Source organism: Hibiscus syriacus, unplaced genomic scaffold (genome assembly GCF_006381635.1).
Source record: "Hibiscus syriacus cultivar Baekdansim isolate YM2019G1 unplaced genomic scaffold, ASM638163v2 tig00110580_pilon, whole genome shotgun sequence".
Taxonomy (NCBI): Eukaryota; Viridiplantae; Streptophyta; class Magnoliopsida; order Malvales; family Malvaceae; genus Hibiscus; species Hibiscus syriacus.
The window spans coordinates 230,574-247,803 of record NW_024062791.1 but is presented as its reverse complement, the minus strand read 5'-3'; the positions used below and the strand labels follow the sequence as shown (position 1 = coordinate 247,803).

The 17,230-nt window shown below is 35.5% G+C and overlaps 1 pseudogene; it reads left to right on the top strand.

The window, feature by feature from the left end:
* Positions 1-9,163: 9,163 nt before the first annotated feature.
* LOC120133445 lies at positions 9,164-14,791 on the top strand (annotated as a pseudogene).
* The last annotated feature ends 2,439 nt before the right edge of the window (positions 14,792-17,230 follow it).

Below are 17,230 nucleotides of genomic sequence, written 5' to 3'. Positions count from 1 at the left end.
GAAATATAAAGTAGTCCACCAATGAATCCAAACGGTGTTGAATATTATTGACTTAAAAATATTAGTATAAAAATACATCATAAGTCACTCAATTATGTATTTGGTAACATAAAATCACTTTTATTTTAAACATTTAGTCAATTAAGATAATGTTACAAACAAATTAGGCGGAATAGTGACATGGCCTAGTATATTACCCATTTTAGTCCAAAAACTTGTACACGCAAATAATTTGATTCTAATTCAAAAATAATTTCATGATTTAATTCTTTATATTTAAAAATTATATCAATTTAGTCATTACACTTCTCCCCGAAATGTTGTATTAATTTCATGTTTCTGTCATGGTATAATAACAGTTTAACAATAATTTGTTGTTTTATGGCAGCATACAGTTATTCAACTGCTGCTTTGATATGACGAATTTATTTGGTTGGAAAGTATCATAAAAAACAATTGAATTGATTGAATTTTTAAATATGAAGAGTTAAATTCAAAGTTTTGAATTTGGACCAAGTTGATAAAAAATTTATACTTTTTTAGACAAACTATTATAATACCAAGTCATATAAACATGTGTTTCAGTTTTAATAATCTTTTAATAGAGTGATTAAAATGTACTTTTTTAATAATGTAATTCATTTGTTATCAAACATATAATTGACTGGCCTAGGATGCATTTTACCTATAATACTATAATAGTCCCCACTATTATGTTGTTAATGATTAAAACCCAAGTTCTATTGGGGGGAAGATCTAGAGAGGCGTTGGGTTCTAAATCTGGTTCTAATGCCAAAGTGAGTGGTTAACTATAGTTGCCTACTCCATTCCCATTAGGATGGCAAAAAAATCTGAATCCGACGGGAAAAATCGAGAACCGAATTAAACGGGTCGGGTTTAGGGATGATAAACAGGGACGGGAACAAATTGTTTATGCTAAATGGGGACGGGGACGGGTTTAGTAATCCCCGCCCCGATTACCCGACCCGATACTCGGCCCGATAAATATTAAAAAATAATTATTATATATATAATATTAATAAATTTAATTTAAATTAAAAATATATATAATATTTATATATTTAATTTAAATATATATATACCCGGCCCGATACCCATTTAAATAACCGTTTATGCTAAACGGGGATACTCGTTTCACCGCGGTTTTTTCCAATTACCCGATGGGGATCCCCGTTTAAATTCCCGCGGTTTTTTAAGCGGGGACGTGTACGGATTTTTTAAACGAGGATGGGGGACCAATACTCGGCCCGTTGCCATCCCTAATTCCCATACCATAATTGAAAGAGAAAATAACTTGAGTGACCGAAAATGACTTATAATATACGATTTTAACCAACTTTTTTTTGGATTTGCAAAAATAACCAATTAATTCGTAACACAAACTCCAATTTCGCAACACAGTTTTCAAATTCTCAACACGAATTTGGAATTCGCAACACATAAGTAAAATTCACAACTCGAATTTGACGATTTCGCAAGACGAATTTCTTTTTCGTAACACGATTTTTAAATTCGCAACATAAATTTCCTTTTCGCAACAAGATTTTCTAATTCGTAACGCGAATTTTATTTTCGCAACTCGATTTCTGAATTCGCAACACGAATTTTAATTTCGTAAAACAGCTTTTATTTTCTCAGCATAAATGTTTTGGGTATATAAACTACACAGCAGCACTAACTCATAACTTAAATCCCTCGGTGATTGATTTTTCATTTGTGGTCGTGAATGGTTGTGAGAGGTAGCTGTGAGAGATGGAGATGGAGGGGGGTCGCCGGATATGGGGACGGATGTCGTCGGAGATGGGGATGGATTTCGTCGCATAAAGTGAGAGATGAGGATGAAACTGAGTTGCTATTTAGGGGTTTAGGTTATGAGTTACGATTTACGGGATATACTATTTACATTTGTGTTACGAAATTAATATTCGTGTTTCGAATTCGAAAATGCGTTGCAAAATTGAAACGCGCTTTGGGAATTATAAAATCTTGTTGCGAAAAGGACTCTTGTGTTGCGAATTTAAAAATCGCGTTTCGAAAAAGAAATTCGTGTTGCGAAATTGTCAAATTCGAGTTGCGAATTTTACTTTTGTGTTACGAATTTGAAATCGCGTTGCGAATTCGTTGGTTATTTTTACAAATTCAAAAAAAATTAGTTAAAATCGTATATTATAAGATATTTTTGATCACATTAAAGGTGAAAAAAGCAGACGCACAGTTCATTATTCATGTCTATGTTAAAAAGGCTCTTTTTCATTTATGTTAAGGATCTGTATTTGTGAACAAAACAAATTAAATTAAAAATATTATTTTTATAATGAATTTCTGTAAAATTCAATTAAAATTAATCTATCAATAAATTACGTACGGATGAGTGTATCTAAAAAATAAAGAGAAAATAACCTCAGTGACAAAAAATGTCTTATAATATACGATTTTAACCAATTTTTTTTTGGATTTGCCAAAATGACCAACAAAATCGCAATGCGAAATAAAAATCGCAACGCGATCTCCAGAATCGCAAATCAGTTCCCATAATCGCAACGCGATTATGAAGAATCGCAATGCGATAGTACAAATTAGCATTGCTATTTTCCAGAATCGCAACGCGAATATGAAAATCGCAACACGAACATATAAATTGCAACGCGATTCTGACTATCGCAACGAGTATCCGTAAAATCGCAACGCGTATCCGTAAATCGATACGACAATACGTAAAATCGTAACGCGTATCCGTAAATCGCAACGAGAATACGTAAATCGCAACGCGTATCTATAAATCGCAACGAGAATACGTAAATCGCAATGCGTATCCGTAAATCGCAACGCGTATCCGTAAATCGCAACGACAATACGTAAAATCACAACGCGATTTTTAAAGCGCCATTAGAATCGCTACGCGTATTTTATTTTCAAATTCCAAACACGAATATTAATTATCGGAACACTGAACCGTCCACAGTATATCCCGTAATCGCAACTCATAAACTAAAACCTAAAATCACAACTCAGTCCCATCTCCATCTCTCACTCTCTACGGCGAAATCCGTCCCCATCTCCGAAGATTTCCGTCTCCATCTCCGGCGAAATCCCTCACAACCATTCACGATCAGAAATCCCTCACAATCATTCAGAAATGGAAAATCAACCTCCGAGGGTTAGTTTTTTTAATTATTTTTATTTTGAAATTTTTGCATTATTTTAGGTTTTTCATATTGAAATTGATGATAAGTTTACTGGTAATTTCAATAATAGATTAACCATTTCACTTAGATTTCTTATTAAATTCATTCGATTGCTGCCAATACTGCTAAACTGTTTAGTCTTTAACCATGTGAAGTTAGTATTTGTCTTTGTTTTGTCTTTTGGTTGAAGTAATGCAATCCATTAAAGTGTTTGCAGAAGAAGAATAGTTTCTAAACTTAAAATCGCAACATGAAAATGAAAATCGCAACATGAAAATGAAAATCGCAACACGAAAATGACTATCGCAACGAGAGAAATGAAAATCGCAACGCGAAATGAAAATCGCAACGCGAAATGAAAATCGCAACGCGAAACCAAAATCGCATTGAAACCAAAATCGCATTGCGATTTTCATTTCACGTTGCGATTCTCTCGTAGAGATTTTAATTTCGCGTTGCGATAGTCATTTCCGTGTTGCGATAGTCATTCTCTCGTTGCGATTTTCATTTCAACCAAAAGACAAAACAGTGTTGCAAATTTTAGTTTCAAGAATAAACTACTACTCTTTATGTTTATTGTTTTTGGTATATCTTCACAGTGTAGTTTTTGGTATATCTAACTTGGTATGTTTATTGTTTTTGTAGAAATTTTTTTCGGCTTCATTGACATTAAGGAATATAGTTAGCCTAGCCACTACAATTGCTTCAAAGCTTTCACCTGCACAAAGAAAATTGTTTGAGGAAACCTGCTTCGGGCCATGGCTGAGAGTACAGCATCCGGGTGGAGATGTTAATTTGACCCATTTGTGGCTTCAGACCATGACTAGCGATCTACCCGACAATATACAACGTGGTGAGGAAGAGATATGGTTTCATTTTCCACCGGCGTATACTTGTTTTGGGCGGAAGGAGTTCTGCTTAATCACTGGTCTACGATTCGGACACGATGATGTAGGCCGGTACACTCGTCATATCACCCGCCCATCATGGTTATCCCGGGTTTTTCCTAATGATTCAATAGAGAAGCCGAACTTACTCGTCGACGACCTGAAGAAATTGTTTAATAAGAAAGATGGTTTTACTCGGATGAATGACATTGATGTTGTCCGAGTATGCCTTCTAGTACTTTTGTATGCCGACTTTTTAGACAGAGAGGCCAAACAACCTATTCCTCATGAGCTAATATTATTGGTAGAGGACCTAAATGCATGGAATCTGTTTCCGTGGGGTTCGTATATATGGAAAGCTACCTGGACTAAGTTGTCGTGTGCCTTTGATGACCGCAAAAGTTTGCGTGGCGATGGGTCGAAATACACTTTGTCAGGCTTTGTTTGGGCCTTTAAGGTAAGAATTTTTATATAATGTTTTCAAAATTTATAATTAATTATTTAACAATTACTAATGTTTGTTATTATATTGTTTGTAGATTTGGATATTCGAGGCTTTCCCCAGCATGCGGACATATGCATTAAAAACTTCAAATGATATTCCTAGGGCTATTTCCTGGAAGAGGAAACGTCTGTTGGAATGGGAAGACTTAATACCATATGTGACAATAAATAATGTAAGTTAATACAAATACTATCATATATAAACAAGTTATTAATAGTAGACGTTTAACTTTGTTTGAGTTTTTATATTTTTAGGAGGCCAACACTCCATTACAGAGACTGACACCCACGGAGGCTGAGCTTGCCACTGATTGGTGGCAAGCTAGTCAGCGTTTTTTTGATGGCACGAATGATGAGCAGCCTCCACTTCCTTCACTTCGAGAGTCATCACCTCACCCAGTGCCATTACCTGATCGACCCGACTATACACCTCTACAATGAGAGCCATCACCTATCCCGTCATATTATCGAGCCTCTTCTCCACCATCACCTCATGATAGGCGACCGGCAAAGATGCCACGACTTCTATCTCCCTGTTCTCCACCTCCACCTCCACGGGATGAGTCAAGGGAGTTACGTGATGAGGTCAATGCCTTGCGTGAGGAGATCGGTACTCTACGCGATAACGATGGTGCATGGCGTGTGGAGGTGTCTACTTTATGTGTTGAGGTTGCCGCTCTACGTGAGATGGTAGTATCGTTGTAGAATGAGGTTCATACTCTACGCAACGAGGTAAGTTTAAGATTTTCCATATTTAATTTGATGATAAATTTACTCGTAATTTCACTTAGATTAACCATTTCACTTAGATTGCTTAGTAAATTTATTCGGTTGCTGCCAATACTGCTAAACTGTTTATTCTTTAACACTGTGAAGTTAGTATTTGTCTTTTGTTTTGTCTTTTTGTTGAAGTAAATTTATTCGGTTGCTGCCAATTCTGCTAAACTGTGTATTTTTTAACACTGTGAAGTTAGTATTTGTCTTTATTTTGTCTTTTGGTTGAAAGTAAATTTGTTCGGTTGTTGCCAATTCTGCTAAACTGTGTATTCTTTAACACTGTGAAGTTAGTATTTGTCTTTGTTTTGTCTTTTGGTTGAAATTAAATTTGTTCGGTTGCTGCCAATTCTGCTAAACTGTGTATTCTTTAATACTCTGAAGTTAGTATTTGTCTTTGTTTTGTCTTTTGGTTGAAGTAATGCAATCCATTCAAGTTTCAATTTGCAGAAGAAAAATAGTTTACTTTCGCAACACAAAACTTAAAATCGCAACGTGAAAAATGACTATCGCAACACGAAATGAAAATCGCAACGAGAGAATCGCAACGCGAAACTATAATCGCGTTGCGATTTTCATTTCGCATTACGATTCTCTCGTTGCGATTTTCATTTCGCATTGCGATTTTCATTTCGCTTTGCGATTCTCTCGTTACGATTTTCATTTCGCGTTGCGATAATCATTTTTCACGTTGCGATTTTAAGTTCCAGAAACTATTCTTCTTCTGCAAATTGAAACTTGAATGAATTGCATTACTTCAACCAATAGACAAAGACAAATACTAACTTGACAGTGTTGCAAGTTTGAAACATATTTGTCTTTGTTATCTGATGCATTTTGTGAACTATGATAGAATAATGACTTGGGTGAATACAATGCAAGTTTGAAACATATTTGTCTTTGTTTTCACTGTTTAAATATCATGTATGTTTATTTACTGATTTTTGTATTTAATTATTTAGCGGCCCGATAAGGCGGATGCTTTACGTCGGGTTTTTCTTGCACGACGGAGTTCACGCATCAGATGGCATGCACGTGCTATTAAGTCTCCGTACACCCCAATAGTGCGAAGACACCGCAAGAAGAAGCCCGACTCGTCTGTCATCCCTCAAGAGTCCACTCCTATCGTGCCGGACATGATGGCGTCATATGTAAGATTCTTGAGAAACCCTCTGACGTGCCGGACATGATGGATGAGAGTTGGCTCTCATATGAGTTACCGACCAGTACCATTCCGATATCTGAAGTGGAGAGGAGACAACTACCGGACACAATTTTGGATAACACCCTTTGGGCTAAGATCGCAGTTGATTTTTATCTACATGAGCGGAGCCAAGGGTGTTTCACTGACATATGCAAGCTCAACGATGATATCTATTTGTTGCTTGATCGGTCTTGGTGGGGCGTATTATTAGGGGTCGAAGACAATGGCTATTTCGATGGAGGGGTAAGTCTTATATTTTCTTATATTTCAATTTGATTATTTTTTTTTTAAATTTATGTAAGTCACTAATATATGTCTTTTTTTGTAAAACAGTATATTGATGCGTGGGTGTCACGTCTTCTAATAATTAGGAAACTTAAGAAAAATAAAAGAAATACACGATATACAATTATGCCGACGTCTTTTAACGTCGTTCACTTGAAGAATCAACGAGATGAATCATTTGCGTTGGGCAATGGACAAGCTAAACTTTATCCTGCATGGTGGGAGGTCGATAAGGTTAGTATTTATTTTAGATTGAGTTTAAAGGTATTCATAAATAAGTGCGCAAATGAATGAATTATTACTTATGATTGCAGGTGTTTATCCCTGTTTTGGAATGTAAACATTAGCTTCTCGTCGAGCTTCAGCTCCCATCCCTTAAGGCAATAATATATGACAGCATGATAAATTACATATCATTGGCTGATTTAAGAGATATTATTAAGGTATGGAGCTCTCATTTGGCTAAATTCTTGGATGCGATAAATTATTGGACTCGTTCTGGAAACAAGAAGCCAAAGAAGCTCAATATTACAGTTAGCAGAGACGAGACCGCACCACAACAAACGGAAGGAGCCAGAGGGGATTGCGGTCCTCTCGTATGCTTGGCGTTGGAGCGTTTGATCACAGGAAGTATAAAGTATCTACGTCCCACCGATAGAGATAGAGCTGCAGTAGGCTTGTGGTTTCGGTATTATATGGCTAGATCGATATATACGAGACGCTGCCTACCTGCATCCACGTTATAAAAATATCCATAAACAATTGGTAAGTTTATAGGCTTTTGGTTTGAAAATGTTTGGTTAAGTACCTAGAATTCAATAATTTGCTGTTTGTAGGTTTTAGATGTGTAGAAAGTGTTGTTTAAGCAAATGTTTGGTTTCTGCAGGTTAATCTCAGAAGTGACCTGCGTGAAAAAGATGTATGGCTGCAAAAGTTGATTCAATAGTAGATGAGGAAATAAGAATTATTGCTTATTTTTTGATTGTTTAATTGATTTGTAAAAGATGATTTGTAAATGTTGATTTGTTTAATTGATGTGAACATAATTCTTATTTGTGCTTGTTTAATTGATTGAAATGTAATGGTTGATTTTGTTGATTTCAATCTGCATTATGTTGAAGGCAAAAATGACTATCGCAATACGAAATGAAAATCACAACGAGAGAATCGCAATGCGAAATGAAAATCGCAATGACAAAATCGTAACGCGAAACTAAAATCGCAACGCGAAACTAAATTCGCGTTGCGATTTTCATTTCGCTTTGCGATTCTCTCGTTGCGATTTTCATTTCGCATTGCGATAGTCATTTCCGCATTGCGATATTCATATTCGCGTTGCGATTTTCACGTTGCGATTTTCATTTCGCATTGCGATTTTCATTTCGCATTGCGATAGACATTAAGATGATTGCGAACGTCATTTCCGTGTTGCGATAGTCAAATGAATGCCTAATAAGTGATAAGAACTGAACAGATCATAGTAATTTTCAAACTCAAGTTACTAATACATGCCTAACTGAAAATGTTAAAAGTTCACACATAAAATCTACATAATACAACGTTTGCATTTAAAAATCACCTAAGTTAACAGTCCCAAAAGGTGAAGCTGATTGTGATTGGGATTTTAAAGATGATTGCGATTTTGATTGCCTTTTGCTTGACACCATATGAGCTTTGGGTTTTGATGAGGATCCATATTTTGGTAGAGGAAAAGATGATTGTGATGGCACTGGTGATCCACATGTCAACCTTGTATGACCACTTTCCTTGCACCGACTATATGTCGATCTCTTTTTCTCTTCACCCTTAGACGGTATACGATCGTGACTTTTTGGTCGGCCAGGTAGCCTTCTGTCCATGGTTGGTGGCAAAACTGTTTGTAAGTCATCTGATATGTCCCACTCAGAAGGATGTGGAATAGGGTAGACAATCTCGCCATAAGTCTGTCGATATACTTCTGTAGTGTAGCAATCCATAGCGTATGCGCTTGAATCATCTTGGTTTAGATGAAGAGAAACTTTTATAACATGGCCACACGGATAACCAGATGTTTGCCATTTCATACAACTACACGTCTTTGCATTTAGATCGACAAGCCCATTTAAGTTATTATCCAGTACTTCAAACAAAGTGTTTGAACATGGTTCAACTCTCCATGACGTTGACTTCACAACACGTTTCGTTATCTTTTTTTCTGTCCATGGTGTAACACGATGTTCCAATATTCCTGTAAATTTAAATAAATAATACTTAGTAAAATATATGATAAGTTACGAATTTAAAGAAATAATACCTGCATGGTTTCTTTTCTTGTAGTACCACTGTTGAATAGAGGCTCGAAAAAACTCCATTAACATAGTAATGGGTAATTTCTGGGAATGACGACTTAGAGCGTTGATTGATTCTGCACTATTAGACGTCATGAAACCATATCTTGCTCCAAGTTGATGTACTCTTGACCATCTTTCAAACCCGACATCTTCTAGTGTTTGAGCACACTGAGGCAAAACACGTCTTAAACAGTTTATATGCTTATTAAAATCCACTTCCCGATAAGCTTTTACAGCCTTCCAGTATGTCCATTTGTGATTTTTTATACCAGCAGACCTTGATTTTAGATTTCTATACAAATGAACACCACAAAGTCCATGAAAAACATCTGGGAAACACATTCTAACAGCGTTGTCAATTGAGTTTGCCCTATCGGATATGATTGTCAGATTGCTAATAGGACCTATGCAATCCCTAAGATGCCCCATAAACCATGTCATGAATCAGAGGTTTCAGATTTGCCAACCCCGTAAGCTATTGACAGTATCCCATTGTTAGCATCCATGGCTACTGCTAATAAGTTTACTCCAAGGTATCGACCTTTTAAATGTGCTCCGTCAACTATAATAACTGGGCGCATGCAATTAATAAACGAACGAATCTACAAAAACATATACACAAGAAATATAATCATTTAAATGTGAAATGCATGTAACTAACAAAAATGAGTCAACACAATTATATTGATTTACTAACCGCAGCACCAATGGCGATAAACAGCAACTCAAAGCGTCCATCTCTATCTGTTTTGATATGAGTTACCGACCCAGGATTTTTCAACTTTAAATTGTGACAATAAGCCGGCAGTTGGGCAAACGATGCTTCTGGCGACCCCCTCAACAATTCCAATGCATAACATTTGGCTCTCCAAGCTTGAGAATATGAGATACTAATCTTGAACCGAGCATTCATGTCAGTCATAATTTCATGTCCCCGATATACCATACCATTCAAAAACATTAACTCAGCCAGAAAACCACCCAACACCTTTTTGTTTGCCTGTCTATGGTGAGGAAAAACTTGGGTTCTTGAACATGTATGTTTATCAATAAAAGTCCTAACTTGAAACATTTCGCAATCTTTTATCCTCTTTGCAATCATACGCCACATACAGTTTTTGTCAATCATACACCTTGTTTCGAAACGATCTTTGCTTGATTTGTTAACTTTTAGTTGATAGCCATCTTCCACACATTTCGTATACAAAGTTATCTTCAAGTCTTCCTTTGAATCAAAACAATCATCTTTCTTGATACGAATAATTTTTGTGTAACAATCAACTGCTATCTTTACCAACTCTTCTTCTAGTATCTGAAGTAATTCTGGCATATTCCAGTTATACTCCGGTGGCATTTTCTTCGGGGACTTTTCTTTGGGGATTTCTTCTTCTTCTTTTTCTTCTTCAGTGTTATATGAATTACAGAATGGATGTTCAACATGTTCATTTACAGTCGTAACTTCCTCTTCATTATCATCAACAACATCTTCCTCGGCAACGGCTGTTTCATCATCAAAATTCGGGTATTGACCAATATCAAATCATTACACGCAGGGTCTGTTTCTTCTTCTGAAAAATCATCAAAATCCGAGTATTAACCAAGATCAAAGTCCGGGTATTGACCAAGATCAAATTTCGAATACTGACTAGTACTCATAATTTTTTCTGTTGGCTCATCATCGTCTAACTGGTCAATACGAAAACCGGAATTTGGTGTTGAAAGTTGATTGGGATTTGGATTAGGGAAAGGTTGTGGGTTTTGAGATTGTGTTTGGTATTGGAAATGTGGTGAAACAATATTTGCTTGGTGATGAAATTGTGGTGGAACCATTAAATTTTGAGCACCATAAACTGGGGTTGAAAAACTTAGTTGATTACTACCCGCTACTGACCCAACTTCACTACTTCTAGGTTTAACAACATACAATGTAACATCATCACTTGAAACACTAATGTAAGCAATGAATCGTTCAACATCTTCATTGTCGGTTAACAAATAAACTTTACCATTTCTCTTATAAGATAACTTAAATCCACTTAGGGACTCTAAATTCAATTTATTTGCAACACGTAACATTAGAGTTTCATAAGTTAACTTTTTTAATGACAGTTTTAGTTGAAGATTCATGGGTAAAGGCATATATTGTAAAACACCATGAACATTCTCCCATGACCCTCCAAAACACAAATCTATCCAAACATGATCAACATTAGATGATTTCATTATTGTAAATTAATTTACTAAACAAACAAGCTGCGAAACTAAAACCTGTTGCCGGATGGGGAAGGATGTCGTTGGATATAGGAACGGATGTCGCCAGAGAGAGTGGTAGATGGAGATGGAATGAGTTGCGATTTAGGGATTTAGGTTATGAGTTGTTGCTGCTGCGTAGTTATATACCCAAAATATTTGTGTTGCAAAATTAAAACCTGTTGCGAATTCAGAAATCGAGTTGCGAATTTGAAATTCAGTATTGCAATAGTCAGAATCTCGTTGCGATTTACTAAATCGCAACGCGATTACGTAAATCGCAATGCGAATACGTATTCGCATTGCGATTTACGGATACGCGTTGCGATTTTACGGATACTCGTTGCGATAGTCAGAATCGCGTTGCGATTTATATGTTCGCGTTGCGATTTTCATATTTGCGTTGCGATTCTAGAAAATCGCAATGCTAATTTATACTATCGCATTGCGATTCTTCATAATCGCGTTGCGATTCTGGGAACTGATTTGCGATTCTGGAGATCGCGTTGCGATTTTTATTTCGCATTGCGATTTTGTTGGTCATTTTTACAAATCCAAAAAAAATTGATTAAAATCGTACATTATAAGGCATTTTTGATCACTGAGATTATTTTCTCAAAAATAAAACCCCTTTTTTCAACTATTTCAGCCAGACTCCTTCAATGTCCTTCCTCTCCATTATTTCCTTCGTTTCAACCGCTAGCTATTCTTTGTCCTCTCTTTATCTCTTGGGATTCTCCAAGTCAACTCTTTCTTTGTATTATAAATACCACTCGTTAAGCTCATCGGTAACATCCAAATCATTTGGGACAAACGAGTACAGAAGCTTTACCCTCCTCTCCTCAGCAATAGTACATTTATTATTACTCTAAAGTTGTTTGTTCTTTATAGTTTGTTTTGAATATAAGTGATAAAAAAAAAATGGAGAATGAGGATGTTCCGTCATCTCCTTCAACCCCTGCAACACCAGGGACTCCTGGTGCTCCACTCTTTGGGGGTGTTAGGGGAGATCAAAGAGGAGATTACCCCCCGTCTCTTGCTCATTGACACCTCCTCCGGTCTCACTCGCAAGAAAGGTAGACATCAATAACACACGAGAGATGATTTGAGAATTCAACTGACACCGGTTGTCGTTTTTGTTTGAAAAAAAAAACCTGCAGGTGGGAGCTGAGTTCATAGGCACTTTCATACTGATCTTTGCAGGTACAGCCTGCCATTGTGAACCAAAAGACGCAAGGATCGGAAACTCTGATCGGCCTCGCCGCCTCCACTGGCCTTGCTGTCATGATTGTTATACTCTCCACCGGTCACATCTCGGGAGCACATCTCAATCCAGCCGTCACCATTGCATTTTCTGCACTCAAACACTTTCCTTGGAAACATGTACACGGTTAAAACCTACACCTTTCCAGTTTCCCTTTTTGTGTATGTCTTTTAAAATAACATATTTCTGGGAAGGTACCGGTGTACATTGGAGCACAAGTAATGGCGTCACTGTGTGCTGCATTTGCACTGAAAGGAGTGTTTCATCCGATAATGGGAGGGGGAGTGACAGTTCCTTCAGGGGGATTCGTTCAAGCTTTTGCTATGGAGTTTATTATTAGCTTCAATCTCATGTTTGTCATCACTGCTGTCGCCACCGACACCAGAGCTGTAAGCCCCCTTCTTCATCTTTTTCAGCCTTAAAAAAAGACAATTCAATTAAAAAATCAAATTTTCTAGAATCAAGAGTCAATGAAAATGATTGGCAAATGGCAAGCACAATCTCCAATGCATGGAAATAAAATAAAAATAAAGCTAAATGATAATGATAAAAGACGGTAAAATTTTCGAAATAATGTTCTGAAATAAATTAATTCACGAGTTAATGCACTCTCAAGATTAATTGCTTAAATACGGTGAAATTCACAGTGTTGGTCGTAGGTCGCCATGCACTCCGGGCGACCTACCCTTGCTCAAACAGAGAGAATGAACGTGTTGTATGGCACATGCACGTCCCAACACATAGGTCGCCATGCCCTCCGGGCGACCTTGTAGGTCGCCATGCACTCCGGATGACCTACCCTCGCTCGGCTTCCCTCGGATTCTCTCGCATAGCTCGCTCGGTTGCCTTCGGATGCCCTCGCATAGCTCATTCGGATGATCTCGGATGCTCTCGGATGGCCTCGGTCGGATGACCTCGGATGCCCAGCGTGTTGGGACGTGCATGGCACATGCAATCTCTTGTAGCTCGCCGGGAAGACATGGCGACCTAGTAGGTCGCTCGGAAGGCATGGCGAGCTACGACCAACACTGTGGATTTCACCTTATTTAAGCAATTAATCTTGAGAGTGTTTTATCCCGTGAATTAATTTTTTCCAGAACATTATCTCGAAAGTTTTACCAATAAAATACTACATCAGATCATATATTCGCTCAAGTGATCGGTCCATAAGCTAATATAAGTAGAGATTTAGAACACTAAAATTGATGTTGTGGGAATATTGTAGTGTGAGTGAGTTACTGAGAGATGAAATGTGTGCAGGTGGGTGAGTTGGCGGGAATCGCGGTTGGAGCCACAGTCATGCTTAATATACTCATAGCCGGGTATGTTAACATTTTTCTAATATTATTATTGTTTTTATATTTTATTATTAGTCGACAAGATTACTTTATAAACAGAAAAGCAAAGACATAACACAGAGATAAGTTGTAAAACAAGCAAAGTCATGAAAGAAGGCCGCCATTTAGAAATATAAAAAAGTATCCGAGTCATCCATAAGTAGTGGAAGTGGAAGGAGACAATGATCACATGTTTGGTTATTCAAGACCGCCAGCTTCATAGATCAAGAAATTAAAATATATAACAGAGGCAAGTATTTTTTAAAGATATTTTAGACCCATTTTTTAAGATCAGATCAGCTTTATACTGGTTTTTAAGATGGTCATGATTTTGTAGTCAATGCAATCACTCTTTTGTTTTTGTGGTGTGGAAACAGGCCATTTACAGGTGCTTCGATGAATCCAGTAAGAACACTAGGACCAGCCATAACAGCAAAAAACTACAAAGGTATATGGGTGTACTTCAGTGCACCCATACTGGGAGCCCTTTGCGGTGCAGGAACCTATACTGCAGTCAAGCTGCCCGAGGAAGATGGTGAAAAGCCATCAAATTTGAGGAGCTTCAGGAGGTAATTTGCAGATTACGGAAGGGGTCAATACTCAGTTTCATAATTATGTTCACACATTGGCTTCTGGATATAACTCTTATGCATGTATCAATCATATATTTGCACAACAGTATAGTCAAAGTGTATATTAGAGTTTGATATGGGAACAAGTGAAATAAAGATGAGATATCGCATCTCTCATGCTGTATATTGTTTGCTTCACGAAGTATTTACAAGGATCCCCATTTCAATTTGCAGATAAGATTAACCAAATACAGGAGGTTTGGGGTCCAATATGATTTAGACAACGCAAAACCCAAGCCCAAACAAAGTAATAATATTAGGGGTTTTTGAGCCACACTCTTAACCAATGATATCATATCTTCGGTTTCCATCCTCTATTTCTTTTCCCTGTCAAATACAAAGGGTAAAGTACACTAATTACTGAATTATACTTAAATAATCCTTTTAGTCACTAAACTTTTAAATTTACAAGATGTTCATTGAATTTTTAGAATAATCACAAGATGATCATTAAATTTTATTAAATTATCATAAAAATGATAATTAAACTTTATCAAATTTTAAATTATTATAACATTTCAGTGATTATTTTGTAATAATTTGACATATAATGATCACCTTGTAACTTTTGAAAATTCAATGACCAAATAACTATTTGACATAGTTCAGTGACTGTTTGTGTACTTTATTATGTTTTTAAGGAAAAATAACATGCTTTTTGGCACGTGGTCTTGACAGATCCAACGTTGTATTGATGTGTCTTACTGGACCCTAATCTCTTATATAAATATTAGCTTTTTGTTCCACTTGTACACCATGCCTATGCACATATTGACAATGACAATGGCATTTTTTGGGTGCAAACCTTAATCATTATTTTATTATATTATCTAAGATATTTGAAACGTATATTAACAATGTCTTTAATTAAATATAGATTCTTTTGTTTCTTTGTGATTATTTTTTTACAATGGATTCGAAATAATTTTTTAAAGTAGACGTTCATATATCAACAACTTAATATTTTAGTTTGTGTATGTACACTAATAAATTTTTAAGGCGAGCACAATTAATAAAATACATAATTAACTAAAAAAAAATTAGATTTCAATACTCACCTTAAACTCTACTTACATCTGCCACTTACGCTTTTAATAAAATAATATTCCCATTATTCATGGTCAAGAAATAGTTGAAGTTTGGTTAAAAAATTAAATCAAGTTAATCATGATTTAAGTTTATATAATTATTATAATTAGTTAAAATAAGACAACAACAAACAATCGATAATTTAAAAGTGTGATGAAATTGATAATTTAAACTTACTTAAATATAAATCAAAATAATTTGAAATATTTTAAATTGATATAAATCAGTAAAAGACCTACATATAACTTGCACTATCCCCTTTAACTCTGAATGTTAATTGAATTTGACTCGAGCTTTATAAGTAACAAGTTATTTACCTACTATTATAGGATCCTTAAACAGTAACTAAATTGTACTAATATAAACACTATACCCAACATAGTAAAGAACCTGAAGGGAAACAAATGTTTAAAATCAAAGATTGTACTTATCTCACGTATGCATGCTTCTAAAGATTTAGGGTTGTTAATTTGTTTATTCTATTGTAAGTTTAATTGTTTTTAGGACGTGTTTGGATGGGAGAATGTTGGATTTCCATGGGAATGGAATCCACATTCTCACGTTTGGTTAGTCGGGGAATTCCATTCCTGGTAATGTAAGATTACCAATAGTAAATTTTTTGGGGTATATTACCGGGAATGTCATTACCTCCCTTTCCTTAAGTATTATTGGATTACCGGTGTTTTGGACTGAAATGCCCTTAAATTTTTATTTTTTTTCAAAAATATCATTCTTCTGTCATTGAATAATAAAAATTCTACGAAGGTTAAATTATAAATTTATCCTTAAATTATTATAGATTTACAAAAAAAAGTCTATAATTAAAATTTTATATGAAGTTCAAGAGTTAAAATAAAATTTTACCCTTTCATTAAACATTTTTTTATATTTTTAATTTTATAAAAATATATATATATATATAAATATTATGAATTTAAATTTTTAAAGAAAATATATAAATATTTTCCAACTTGTAATATTATACAAATATATAATAAGGATAATTTGGTAAAATATACATTCCAATAATATTTTATTCTTTTAACCAAACACGGTAATTTTACATTCCTGTTAAGTCAACCAAACACAAAATACAACATTCCCAGTAATCCTATTCCCTGGTAATCTTACGTGAACCAAACGCACCCTTAGATAATCATATTTACCCTAGCTAGTTAGGGTCTATCATTAATTTACCTGCAGTTGTGTAGGCAGATGAGGCCTACACAAGAAAGAAAAGTGCGCTCTCTCTTTACTTGCTCCTTAAATTATTTAAACATATTCAGATACTGAAAGCAATGTATATTTAATGTTGCTGTTGAATAAAACAACCTAAAAGGATGAAACTTAATCGCAATTCAACCTAATCTAAAATTGAAATAAGATTTTTTTTAATTCCTTTCTATTTCAAATTTTGAATGTTAATTTTTTTAAAATATATTTATACTATAGGGTAAATTGAATGTTT